The sequence below is a fragment of the Bombus pyrosoma genome, linkage group LG9 (assembly GCF_014825855.1).
Source record: "Bombus pyrosoma isolate SC7728 linkage group LG9, ASM1482585v1, whole genome shotgun sequence".
Lineage (NCBI taxonomy): Eukaryota > Metazoa > Arthropoda > Insecta > Hymenoptera > Apidae > Bombus > Bombus pyrosoma.
The window spans coordinates 11,577,756-11,591,814 of record NC_057778.1 but is presented as its reverse complement, the minus strand read 5'-3'; the positions used below and the strand labels follow the sequence as shown (position 1 = coordinate 11,591,814).

General features: G+C 37.2%; 1 protein-coding gene across 6 annotated transcripts in view; it reads left to right on the top strand.

Moving 5' to 3' along the window:
• LOC122570624 (receptor-type tyrosine-protein phosphatase kappa) overlaps window positions 1-14,059 on the top strand; it is a 118,864-nt gene that overhangs the window by 15,664 nt on the left and 89,141 nt on the right. The window contains exon 1 of one of the 6 annotated variants that reach the window (XM_043733182.1): window positions 13,378-13,448. The exons of the other annotated variants lie outside the window; for them this stretch is intronic. The gene's annotated coding sequence lies outside the window, so the exon portion shown is untranslated. Of the gene's footprint in view, window positions 1-13,377; window positions 13,449-14,059 lie in introns of those variants that run through there. 6 annotated transcript variants of the gene reach the window in all.

Below are 14,059 nucleotides of genomic sequence, written 5' to 3'. Positions count from 1 at the left end.
GATCGCGATAGAGAATTTCGATGGCGCGAAGTGGAATTTAGAGGTCGACGCTGGTCAATAACCGACCTTCGTTGGCGTCGATGCCTGTAAACGCAACTTACAAAACATTTAAAAATAACCCGCGCGCGCAGCGCGCGCAGCTCTCGAACAGGAAACCTTGAGATCCTTAACTCGCCTCGAACGTCGGTTTTTCGACCAGACGGACGCGTATTGTTCGCTCTTGCGACATTTCGTTTCGAGAATTTTTATATTTAGAAACGTTCTGCTCTGCGAGCAAATTTTCCATCTTCGATTTTTCTCCAAGTTATCGTTTGCTCGAGTTTCAAATTTTTAGAACTCTAGTCGCTGATGACCTTCGATATTTTCTTCCTTATAGCGGTCCGTCATTTTTCCATTTTTTGGATAGATGTGTGCTGTGATAGATATAAACTTGTTCTTTCAAAATATCTCTACTTCGACATATTCATCTTAGATATTGATTTTCGTGGTATTTAAAAGATTTATAGTCCATTTATCGGCAAATATTTCAGCCACGCGTAATCCGTAAAGAATATTTTCTGGGAAAAGTACTGTCACAAGCGGCAATTTTGATATTATTTATTTATTATTATTTAGTCCGTGCCTTTCGTCTTTGGACGAACTTTCGGTTTTACGTCTCTTACATTTATTTTGCTTCTTATATATCTACCTCTTCTCTTATCTACTCTATTGTATTCCACTTCCTTAAATTTATCTCTAACGACTAAAAATCTAATGACCAAAACTATTGCAACTTATGACTAAAAACTATTGCCACTTTTGGTCTTTCGCCTCCTTGCTGCGCTACCTTCTTGTCTTTCCTCCCCGTCGTGTATCGCCCTTCTCTTCTCTATTATTGCTTTTAATTCTGTTAGTCCTTCTCCAGTCTCATTCAGTGTTTATTCCGTGTCTTTTGGTCCTTCCGTTATTTCATATTCTTCTATTACATGTCTCAGGTCTTCTTCTTTCCTTTAACATAGTCTGCATCTTTTTTCTCCCTCTTCTTTCCAGTATTCCCTCGCTTTGGTCCCGTTTCCGCGTCTGAATCTAGCTAAAATTTTTCTGTCCTTCCACTTCATCCTTCCTTCAATTTTGATATTAAATAATATATACGTCGGAGATGAAAGGACATCGGGGCCTTTATTTTGAAGTGATTGGGAAAACTCCCAATACCCTAGCCCGGACTTTTATTGTAGCTACCGTTAAGCAATAAATATAGTTGTAAGACGCTAATCCGATTATGTGTACTCAGGGTTTATGATGATGGGCTTGGGCTCGAGGTGATATAATGAGTCGTGGAACGTAGCCGCGGTCACGGGACGGACATGTAACAACAGAGGTATGGAATAATTATGCAGCTCTCCTTAAAAACAAAGACTGACCCGAGAGATGAGGAGAGGACTGTATAAGTCCGACCGAGCGTATCGAGCGATAATTCAAAGTCGATTTTCTCGAAAACAAAGCCTCAAACGAAAAATTTTTATTCTATATTTTCGACTTCTTTTTTCGCGTAGAATCACCCCCTTTCCGCTTGTACCACCAGTTACCAACCACCCTGTATATATATTTTCTATATAAACATGTTTATGATAAATAAATAAAAAGAGAAATTGTCGTGTTTGTTATTCGAATCTGAATACCTCGCAACATTGGGAATTTCGAGCCGTGGTTAATTCGGAAAATATTATCCTAACAATTTCCTTATGTTTTCCTTATTCACTTTGGCTTTGAACGGATACGGTTAAAACAATTTCTAAAACAGCGAAACAAAGTACGCGGAGTTACTTTAAATAATCGATACAACAGAGAGAAAATGAGAGGCAACAGTTTCAGACTAACTGGAAACTCTTTAAGAGATGCACGATTAAGAACCATGGGAATTAAAGTCGATGCTCGAATCGTTGAAACATTATGCAAAGTATATTGGAACGATTTTTACGATGGAAAGCACTCGAGCTCCGCGTGTACCGCGCTTCCGATCGATTGCGGCGAACGAAGACGGAGATAAGGGATAATAGAAGCAACGTAAGTCTGTGAAAAGGAATTTCACCGTGAAACGCTTAAAATAAATTCCCATCGGATGGCGATGGTCCCTCGATTTTTAAATGCCACGGAGAAATCGAGTTGTAAAGGCGATTTCCCGTCAAAATTTCAAATCTTTTGCCTATATTCGCCTGTTTGCTTCTGATCAGAAATACAGAACTTTTGTGATTTCGTTTGTCGTTTGGAAATTTTAAAAGTTATGCGACCGTAATCTTATTTCTAAATATATTTTCTTAAATACAGAATTTAATATACGATATAGGATTGAAATTAAAAATTATTAATAAAACGTTTATTGTATTAAAGAAGTAAATTATTAGTATGGTACAAAAATAAGCGTTCTAATATTTGTAAATAATTTTCACAAATACAGAATTTAATATACGATATACGATTGAAATTAATTAGAAATTATTAATAAAACGTTTATTTTTAATAATAATATAGAATTTAATATACGATATACGATTCAAAATTAGAAATAGACGTTTTATTAATAATTTTTAATTTCAATCGTGCATCGTATATTAAATTCTGTACTCGTGAAAATTATTTACAAATATTAGAACGCTTATTTCTGTACAATATTAGTAATTTACCGCTTTAATTTTAGATACAGTTGTATTATTACACGGTCCTTGTATTTTCTTTTTTAAAGTACAAAATATGCTACAGATCGCCGTGATATTTAAACGGCTGCTGATAGTTTGTTAAAAAATATTTTAGATGAAAATATATTTACTCGTCGATAAAGAAACTATTTACGTTGCGAGAAGCTTCGAGAGACGTTTCTTACGTTGTTTAAGACACTCTATATAAATAAATATATCACAACCAACGATTGGCCTATTAAAATTTTCATTCTAAAATTTCCGTCGCGGAAGTCAATTTATTTCTATTCGAGGAAACTTTGTTTCGATATAATTTCAAACTTTCCGAAGTTTGCCTGATTAACATGTTAATGAAATCGGTGCTGTGATCCGGAAGAGAGGAATGTCGAAGTGATATTTCAAAGTTAATTTTCCGCACGTAGACGTTAGAGACAAATAGTATATTCAGAAGCGAGGATTCATCCTCTCGATGGAGGCTCGTAACGCGAGTTATCTGCAAGTGAAATAAATGTCGCGTGTCAGATCCATTTGGTCTGATCATATACGACTTCTTGTCCGTTACTACTTAACCGTCGCAGACAAGAACTTCGTTACCAGACTTCCGGCTCTATCCACCGTGTATCTTAGAGAAAACGTTGTTACAATTTAACACGAGCCGAGTAAATGGATTTGACACTAATATAGATAATTAATATTGAGGTTTTTAAGATTGTTTTTTTTTTATTATTTAATTTATATTTTACAATTTGTCCAGCTGGACATTTGGTAAGTTTTCCTAACTTAATCGCTAAATAACATGCGGATGGCTACCTCCAGCGGGATACCATCTTCGAGTTTGACTATTTTATTTTTTTTACTGAGGTCAGAGGGGTGTTTTCTTTTTAGTCTTCTTTCTATCAGAGTTTTGCTCGCTTCAGCAGCCAGCTGGATTGGATGTGCTGCCGTTCTTTCCTTGTATTTTTCCGCGTACCTGCCAATTTCTTCTTCTTTGACCGTAATTTTAAGATTGTAAGCACAAATTAAGTATTAATAAAATATCACCTCCAATACACAAAGCGTAGGTAGGTATAAATCACGATATAGTAATTACAGGTTGAATAAAAAATGTACGGCACTTGATATTTTTGAAAAAGCTTCGGCTCAGCGATAATTAAGGAAGAATTAATTTCTGTCAGTCACGATTTAGTCGTGCAAACGATCGGGTTCAAACTAATCGAAGTTTTGCTTTTGGCCGATAATTAGGTTGAAGTCATACGCGCGGTAATTGTAATTAGAACATAATAGTTCGCGTTGTTGTCGTTATCACGCGTTTATTTCAAACTGCTTTGTACACCGAATATTAAACTTGGCGAGTGCCCTTAAATGTTTCTATTACATTACATTTTCACGTTGGAATCGAGTTTCCAGTAAGTGTCCTCTAACTGTTATTTTTCCTCTTATTCCTATTCTACTCGACCGTACCATTGGGCTTTAACCGTGAGAATTTGGAGTTGGAATTCTCCTTAGGTTTTAGTAGATTCGCTTGGTTTGAGAAATGTAAGTTGAAATCGCTTTAATACGCGGACTGATCGAAAAGAGACTTTGAAATCTATCGTGGCTAGTCACTAGATCAGTTACAATCCTGTGAATCGATAATGGCGGAAGAAAGGATTCGGCGGAAGGCGTCTGATCGTCAGTCGAAGGAAGTTGGAGGACGAAATTCATAAGAAAATATGTCTTCGATATATTCCAATTTGTGTTATGACACAGCAGTCGCGCGCGGCGTTAATGTCACGTCGAAGACACGGGAGTGGTGAAATTAAGAAATCACTGGTCGTTTCCTCGAGTCGTTCGAATGATTTCGCGTAGGTTTAAGCGTTTCACCAGCAAAGTAAGAAAAATTCACACTTTGGATATGCTGGCAGAGTTTATTACGTGGATTCAATAGACTTTTTTTTTATTATTTATACCTTACAATTTGTCCAGCTGGACATTTGGTAAATTTTTCTAACTTAATCGCTAAATAACATGCGGATGGCTACCCCCAGCGGGATACCATCTTCGAGTTTGACTATTTTATTTCTTTAGCGAGGTCAGAGGGGTGTTTTCTTTTTGGTCTTCTTTCGATGAGAGCTTTGCTCGCTTCAGCAGCCAGCTGGATTGGATGTGTTGCCCTTCTTTCCTTGTATTTTTCTCCATACCTGCCGATTTCTTCTTTAACCGTTGGTATTTTTAAGTCTTTGCGTATATCCTCGTTTCTGGCATACCATGGGGCGTTGACTATCGTTCTCAGTATCTTCGATCGTAGCGACTCTAGTTTATTTATGTGGCTCGTTGCTGCTGTCCCCCATAGCGATATTCCGCACGTTCAAATTGGTTTTATTATCGTTTCGTAGATTTTTGGTTTATTTTCTATGCTGAGTTTAGAGTTTCGATTAATTAGCCAGTACATCTGTCTTCTTTTTATCCGTATTTTGTCTATAATTGGTTTAGTATGTTGTTTCCATGTAAATTGTGTGTCTAAGTGGAGTCCTAGGTGTTTAACTTGCCTTGTTTGTTTATGTGCGTGCCATTTAATTGGATATTTGGTGGTTTCTGTTTTCTTAGTGTAAATGTCATATGGTTGCGTTTGCTGGAGTTTGCTTTTATTTGTTTATTTTCAATAGAGTGACGGTTAAGAATGCTAGAAAAGAATGTAGACAGCCTATTTTGCGAAGGTTTGTATATTATGAGCTTGGCTCTTATGGAGGGGGTGTCGCCGGGGGTGTAGCCAGGGCCCAGGTCAGAGGTGGTCACGCTGTTACTGTCTTCTGACCCTGGGACACTGTCTACGTTGTAGTTTCGATGACCCGCAGGATGTTCCTTAGGCCCCCTGGTTTTTCTAATGCTAATTTATGTCCCTGTGACATTAACAACGTCCGAAACCCGATTCGCTTTACGCTCCGAAACAAACCAACGATACTTACGATGCTTCTGATCATATTCGTGATTTTGCAACTACGTGCGATCCCCTATCGAGCACAGTTCCTGCGTCTCCTTATCTGCGTTTATGACGGTTGCTGCAGTAGTTGGCACGAGCCAGAAATAGCGCTGTTAAATCAAATAATGCTGCCATTCGACGTCCGTCGCATCGATCAAGTTTCCCCGTCGAAATCGAAGGAGACACCCCGATGGAGACGCGTCTTAGTCCACAGAAACACTTAAGAGCTCGCAGTACGAAGGGTGGACTCACAATCTGCTCCGGTATCGCTAATTAGGCCAGTGCTCGGTTTCCGTGTAAGCGGTGAGCTCGTTCCGTTTTCTCGAAGATCGAACGACAAATTTTGAGCGTAGAACGGTAACGCCCGATTCACGTAACGTGTGACAAAATCGTTGCGGACCAACCGATGATAACGTGAGAGATTTTAGATGCTGAACGACTCTGTGAGATTTTATTTCGCACGTATATTCGGAATACAAGACGATGAACCGTCAGTTGTCGCTTTTTGGTAACGGGTGCTTTCCTCGGCTATAATGCTACACAGTACCCGGGCACCCCTAGGGCCATAGGGGTTGAGGCTACGCCCAACTAGCGCACAAGGTACCCAGTAGCATGTTACGTGGATTAGTTAGGATCTTACGATAAGCCGTCAGTAAGTGGCCAGAGGATGACGAACGACTGTCGGTATTCGTCTCGCAAACAAAATAGTTGCAGACCAATCAGTGGTATCACGCCGCTGATGCGAAATTGTATGAAGTATAGACACGCTATATACGTTGCAACGTATATGTCGTGTGATGGTCGCCGAAACGCGTGCTGCGAGCTGCCGGCTTTCAGGCTTTGCACCAGTTGGCGACAGCGAAGCTTTCCCACAAAGGAAAGTGTCGTCCTGGCAACAAACGGAGCAGGAAAGAATTTTGCGGCATTCGATGGTTCAAAAGTGCGCCTGGCGTTTCGATGCATCCGGAAAGTGCGCAATTGTATTTTATTATTTTCTCACGGAACGATATCTTGAACGTTGAAATCGCTCTGTAAGACCCAAACGCTACTATCTCGCATAACGAAAGAGCGCTTGCGGAAATGCAAAGGTTACGAATCGTATTTCTTGCGACCAATGTGTAGAGAAATGACGCAAGTATGCTTGAAACAAGCAGTTAACAATAAAGGACACGGTTTAAAGAAACTGCCCAATTTCATCGGGTCCAGCGACGAGTTTACGGTGAAACGATCGGACACAATGAAATAACGTAACGTAAGATGATGTAATGTGATGTAATCGACGAATAATATGTAATTTGCAGTAACGATATTTAACAATGAACAAATTGGACAAATTTTGTTGACGGGGACGATCGGTGAACTATTCCCGCAAGATGAGAAACGTTTCATCCCGATAGCTCAATCCACTCCAGAGTAATCGACGAACATACGTAAAAATTGGATTTTTGAAAAAAAAAGAAAAAAAGATAGTGTAAAAAGCAAATAGAAAAAATTTTGTAACGGGAGAATGTAACCTGCAGAATCCAAAAGGAACCATGCCGATGGTCAAGCCGTTTGAGAAAAATCGATGAACATATATAGAAAAAAATATGTATAATATATATTGTATACTAATCGAATTGAAATTTCTTTCTTCTTTTTCGAAACTGTATAAAATTACAAAAGTAACCGCAGTGCAGTCGAACATCTCTAATATCGGTCGAAACTTTCCTCTAACGGAATTTTGAATTAACAGGTCGAAGTTATATAAGCAAAGAGGCCACGAGCATACTCGCTAATATCGCATCCTATCTTATATTAAATATTAAATAGTTCCTCGGTCTACTTCTACTTTGACTACTACGTTATACACGATGGACATTCGCAGTGCCACGCAGTTTGTTCTCGTGAGTCCTCGGTTTGAGGCGCGTACGCAGCGATGATACTGCCACGTAGAAGACACAGGAGATCGTGAAATCAACAAATCACCGATTGTCCCTTCACGTCCTTTGAATTATTTCGCGATAGTTTGAACCTTTGCACGTAAGGTGAGAAATACGAACTTCGGATGTGATGGTCTTCGTAAAATTTATTATACAAATCCAACAGAGTTTGTTTTTTTATTATTTAATTTGTACTTTATAATTTGTTCAGCTGGACATTTGGTAAATTTTTCTAGCTTAATCCAACAGAGTAACGGTTCAGGATGTTATAACAGAGTATGTGGAGCGCTGATTTTGGGAAGCTTCATATATTAGGTTGTCCGGACAGTGTCTTTCTTTTACAACAACGCATCTTTATACAATCTATCGAACGTTGTGATTTTTAATTTGATAGAACAAAATGGATCACATACGTAATTCGATAAAATAATATCTTTTTTTGTTTATTTGGTAGACTTCCTACAATCAATTCTCATTGAGAATTATAAGTAAATTATTTTGGCGTGGTACTGTAACTTGGATTCTAGTTTAATCTAATGCTTAAATCTAAAGGGTATTGTCTTTAGTCTGCTAGTTTTATCTGATCCGTCGTGTCAAGTAATTGGCTAACTAATGCGTTTTGGTGGTTGTTGGCTCTTATATTATATCTGTTACTGAATTTGGATATTTCTTCTTTAACCGTGGCTATCTATAATGTGATCTAATAATAATATAATCTAAATAAAATAATACAGAAAATGTTGTGATCCATTATTTCCTTACAAAATTTTTTTTTATTTAATAATTTACATTCACAATTTGTCCAATTTGGACATTTGGTAGAAATTTTTAGCTGTTTGATTATCATGTGGGTGGCTACCCCCAGCGGGGTACCATCTTCGTGTTTGTCGGGTTATATCCTTTGTGTACCTTACAAAATGAAAGAAACTTTTCGGACGACCTAATACTAAGATTTGGGCTCTGTGGAAGGGTTGTCACCGAACGCCAGCCAGAAGTGGCTATCCTGTTACTGCCTTCTGGGCCTGGGACACTATCTGGTTATTGTCTCGATGGTCTGTAGGATGTTTGTCAGACGTGGTTATCCTATTACCGTTTTATGACCCTATGACAATACAAAAGGTTGTTTGACTTCCGTATCAAGTCGGTTTTGACTTCCCGTCTACGCACCGTGCTTCCGGTTCGCATCGATCACCCTCTATCGTTATCGATGCGTACGCATCCCCTTATCTAGCAGGGTTCTGTCACTGATAATCGGTGGATCCTGCTCGGAACCTCGTCCATCCTTTTGAAAGATCTTGGGGCGATTATTATCACGAGTACGATACACTAACATCGATCGGTGGATTTGTGTACGTAACTCGTACAGTTACAACTTCTAGCGTCGAATCTTACAAGTTCTTAATCGAAAAGATTATTCATATCGTTCCTTCAAATTAATAGAAATCACACAAAGTTATTATAGAAAGTATTGGTAAAATAACAGGAATATGTCGAATTTTCGTCGTCATCATGGAATCTTAAAAACGCTTAATCGATCGAATTATTTATATTGTTTCCGTGCAATAAAGAGATAAAAATTACAGAATTGTAGTATCCCATAGGAACTTTCAGTAAGAGCTTCCCTGAAATTACTTAATGGCAAAAATTGTATATATTTGAATTGCTATAAATTATGGGAAAGTAGATTCAGAATTAACGGAATGGGAGATAATTTCAAACTTCCATTTATTCTGCGCAAGAAAGGTAAAATTCGAGAAATATAAAGTCTTTACGAGTGAAACGAACGATTAAGCAGAGAATTATTACGCTTCTGGTCTACGGGATTTTCACGTCACTTAGGTATTATAAACCTTTCGTCAAAAAGTTCTTTCGTTTCCTTTCCGGTGGATTAGCGCGAGAGGAGAAACTCAGACGGTAGTCCTTTAAAAAAATAAGAGAAAATGGGAAATAGAAATTAAAATCTGTCTGTCCCGCTAAATCCAATCAGCGTTCCACCGTAATAAGCGATAACGTTCCATCTGAAAATATTCCAATTTTCATTGGTGTAGCAAACTGGAAAAGAAATGGAATATAGTCGCGAAAGGTAGAAAAATGGAAGCCAGAACGTCGAGCGATCGCGTTTTATGCTTTTTCTTCCATGTCGAGCAATTTACTGGAAGAATTTAAGAATTACGTTTAAAAGCGATTATCAGCGGCGTTCTTTTGCTTCTTTCTGTCTATTTGTCTTTTACAAATTCAAGAATTTGTTAGTGGATGGTTTGTATCCCTTTTTAAATGTTCTTAAAAAGATTGGGATTTTCTTTTTGGTTTCTTTCTTAAATAAAATTTCACAATTTTTGCAATCGTTCAATACTTCAAAAGAGCTAGATTGTGATATAAATATGATATTTCATTGAGAGACGAAAATGAAATAATTTATATAGCGTTTTTTTTTTTTTTTTTTTTTTTTTAAAGAAACGACAGATGTATTGGAATAAAAACTCCTGCTATGTAAATTATGAGCGCCAAAGAATTTCTATGATCTAAAAAAAATATAGTTTACCACAGTGCCAGAAATATTTCAGATTTGTTAAACTTCCTGAAACCTTCCTGGATAGAACAAGAAATTTACATAGCGCGTGTAATATTTTCGTAAAAGCTTCGAACGCTTTTGTGAACTGTTGTATACAGGGCGGCTCAGTTAGATGCCATGATCTAAATATCTCCTAATTTACTATCGTATGAAAAGAATTCAAGGTCGTACGCGTGCGTGTTGTCAAGTTCACTATTTCTTTTTTTTTTTTTACGAGATTTCAAGGCCATATGTATATACAGTACAGTAGGATCATAAGCTCGAGAGATACGAATACAAAAATACGAAACGATACGGTGTAACGTCATTGTATAACGAGAGATTATCGCGATTCTTGCACGTACAGTCATCGTGCGTTACGCAACTATCCTAGGGATATTTTTGGTACGGTATAATTCGAGGAAAGACAGGAAAATCTGTGTATTAGCAGGCTAAATTTACATTGCGTGCAATACAATGTATCTTTGAACGAAAGGTAGGTTTGAATTTTGAAAAAGTGTGAACGAACGATACAGACAGCGGCGAGAGGAACACGATCGAGTTATTCGTGGCAATGCTTTCATTTCACGCGTGAAAATTCTCCGTTAATATTGTACGACGATAAAAAGAAGAAATGGGTCGAAGAATCGATTTTCGTCGGATTATAATTATGAAACCGTATGTAGCGTACCGATTGTTCATAAATCAAGTACGAATCGATTTTACATTGGCTCGGTAATTATCGTTCGATCGTTGGTAATTAATTTATTTTATGGACGACGAGATGAAGGTGAAGAAGCGCTTTCACGTTAGCGTTGAAGAATTTTTATGAAACTTGCCAGTGTTATATTTTGTCCCATTTATTATTCTATGTATTACTCACAATGCCTTTATTTATTGTTATTTGAAAGTTCGATATTTCAGCTATTGGTTTGTGATGTATTTTACGTAAAAGAATATACGTAGCAAGTATTAAAGTATAGTAAAGCGTTTTACGTTCGTGTAATGCAACATATTTTGTACGTATAATCTAAAATCAAGTACTAAACATATAGAGTAAGGTATTATGGAAGAATAATTTCAGCACTGACCTACAACTAAAATCAATAAACCAGAAATCTCGCATTCGGTCAGAGCTCAGTGTGAATCAAAAAATTTCGAACAACTGTCGAAAAATTGTACCACTCGTGTCGGTAACGGCAATTTATATTTCCAAACAAACATTTCAATTTCAATCCCCGATGCAAGACCCGAAATCGAGCAAACGAAACGGAGGAAAATATTTCCTGTATTTCAAGATAGAAGAATATTAATATAACAGACTTATAGAAAATAGACTCTAATAATTCTTCAAAATCAAGCTCCAATTTTCATTACATAACAATGTAAGGATAAAAAGGTTTCAAAAAGTGACACACACTCTTTTCTTTGCGACTCCGACTAATTGCAATTGTTTCAAAATTCTTATCAAAAGATCTCGAGTCGTTCGATTCAATTTGAAAATGTTGGTCTGTTTTAAAGAGTGTCCGAATAATAATGGAAACCAGCGCGCGTATTTAAAATCCAAATTAACAAGCTCGAGAAATAATATAAATATTTTATTCGGTAAGAAAGATTCGTAGGAAAAATACAGCTTTTTATTGTTTATTGCGATTAAGCGTAAATTAGATTTTTCTCGATTCCCTTGATACTGGAGTCGAAGTAAAATAACGTGACTTCTTCAACGTGGCCCACTTTCGTCCGTATCGTAAAGCTAATACACTCAACTATTTCAAACACTTACATTCGAAGAAACTTTTACAGAGAATGTAACGACCGACAGAAATATATACCGCGAATGTAGAAGATTAAATTAATTTGAATTAATACCGAGCATTATGAATTTTAAATATCCCTGTGTATGTTACGTATATCGAATGAAAGATTCTTATAGCGTACAGAAAGTCGACGAATCGATCGTCACACCCGGTACACGAACCTTCACCCAAAAGTTCTCGGTCTTGGTAGCGTATTTTGGTCTGAATGTCTTATTGTATTGCTCGATCAACCGACACCATGATCTCAGCTTGATACGCGCCGCTGAACGCGGGATCCTTAAATTTCGCGGTCGATTTCCAACTGCAGCCTGGCTGATCTAAAACTAGAGAAGTACCGCGTCCGACTGACTATGAGGCTGCGTTTGAACAACCGCGCGAAGTGGCAGAGAATAGAGACAACAGGGTCGGCTAATTGGCAAACGGCAAAGAACGAGCTTTTCACGCGTGCGTCGTGCGACCGCGTTCTTTCGGCTTACACGCGAGAACGCGATCGTCGACGATCCTTTGTCATTCTTTACAATAGAAATTTTTGCTTGAAAGCTTCCATAGCGTTAAATTACCAGCATTGGGATATTGGGATATTTTGGTAACATATACCGTAAAAAGAAAAAAATGATCAACACAAGCATAGAAAGAAGACTGAAAAGGAAACACCCAGCAGATCTCACAAAGGATACAACCTAACAAACACGAAGATGGTAACGATCCACATGCTACGTATATTTCAGCTATAATATTTCACCAAATGTCCTACTGGACAAATTGTAAAATTTACATAAATAATAAAATAAAATATACCGTAAAATAGCTCGATACTCGTGTAATATTCATCATAATAGTGAAATCACGATGATAATAATCAAATGGTATTCTCCTGTTTCTATTCTAAACGCGTATTTTACAAACACGATTTTCGTAAAGCATTGTCTATTAAAGCAAATTTGCGAATTGATCTTTCCAAAAGATACGTATGCAGGTGCATATGTTTGATAGCATTGACCATGATCCCCAAATAGAAATTATTATATAATTATTTTATATACACACGAGGCCAAGAGATTAAATATAAACGTTGAAGTTTAATATATTCGACAAGCGAACGAAGGATTAAGAGGAAATCCGGGTTGTTGTTTGTAATAATAATGCAAATTCATAGCGTAAAGTATAAACGATGAGGCAGATTTCTACAAAAATCTACGTTTATCCGATGCGTCGTAAATTTTCGGAAATGTCAAACACCAGGGAGGAAACTCGTGATCGTAGGTCAGTTACCCTAGTTTACTACGGAGATAGTCATGGAACGTACGTTTCATTCAAGAAACGCGCCAAAAATTCCTCTTCCATGTCCCCTTGTTCCCCCTGAAGCAACCCTCGGAAATTGTGTTGGAGGGGGAAATTAGAGTGTTTCACGCGACGGTAGAGTAGTTTTCGAGTCTTAGAATCTCGCGAGCCGTCGTACCGCGAGCAACTACGCTTCTGTCTGTCCTACAACTTCCAATCTGTCGACACTCGCATCAGTTCCCTCAGGTATCCTCGCGATTCGATCATTTGTACATACGCTCGTAGTACGTAGAATTTAACGACGATTGAGATAGATCAAAAGGATTTTAAATTTCTCCCTTTCGTTGAAAATTTTGCCGGCTTAAAATAATTGGATTATTTTGCATTTATTGAAAATGAATGCATCGATATATAATGACGTTAGCGATACATAATGATAATTAGATTTTGCCTAATAGTAATTTATACTTTAACTCGGCACTTGGGAAAATTCAGTAATCGAATTATTCTTTCATTTATTAGAATTATGCAACGACATTTTACGCAACGTTTTATATCGTTTTATAACTTTTGAAATAATCGAATTATTTTCTGTCCAGTGAGAGTAAGCGAGTCGGTGTAATAATGATACTAGTACTGCGATAAATGAGGATAATAATATTAATGTTACAACGTATCATATATTAGTACTTTAATTCTTCGCATTTAAAATTAAAAATCCGCGAAATGAAAAATAATGAAAATGAACGAATGAAAAATATAAGGTTGTATTAAAATATACTCTTAGATTTACCACGATACTGTTAAATTTTGTGCAACTTAGTTGCTCAACTTTTATACATTCTACATATAAATGT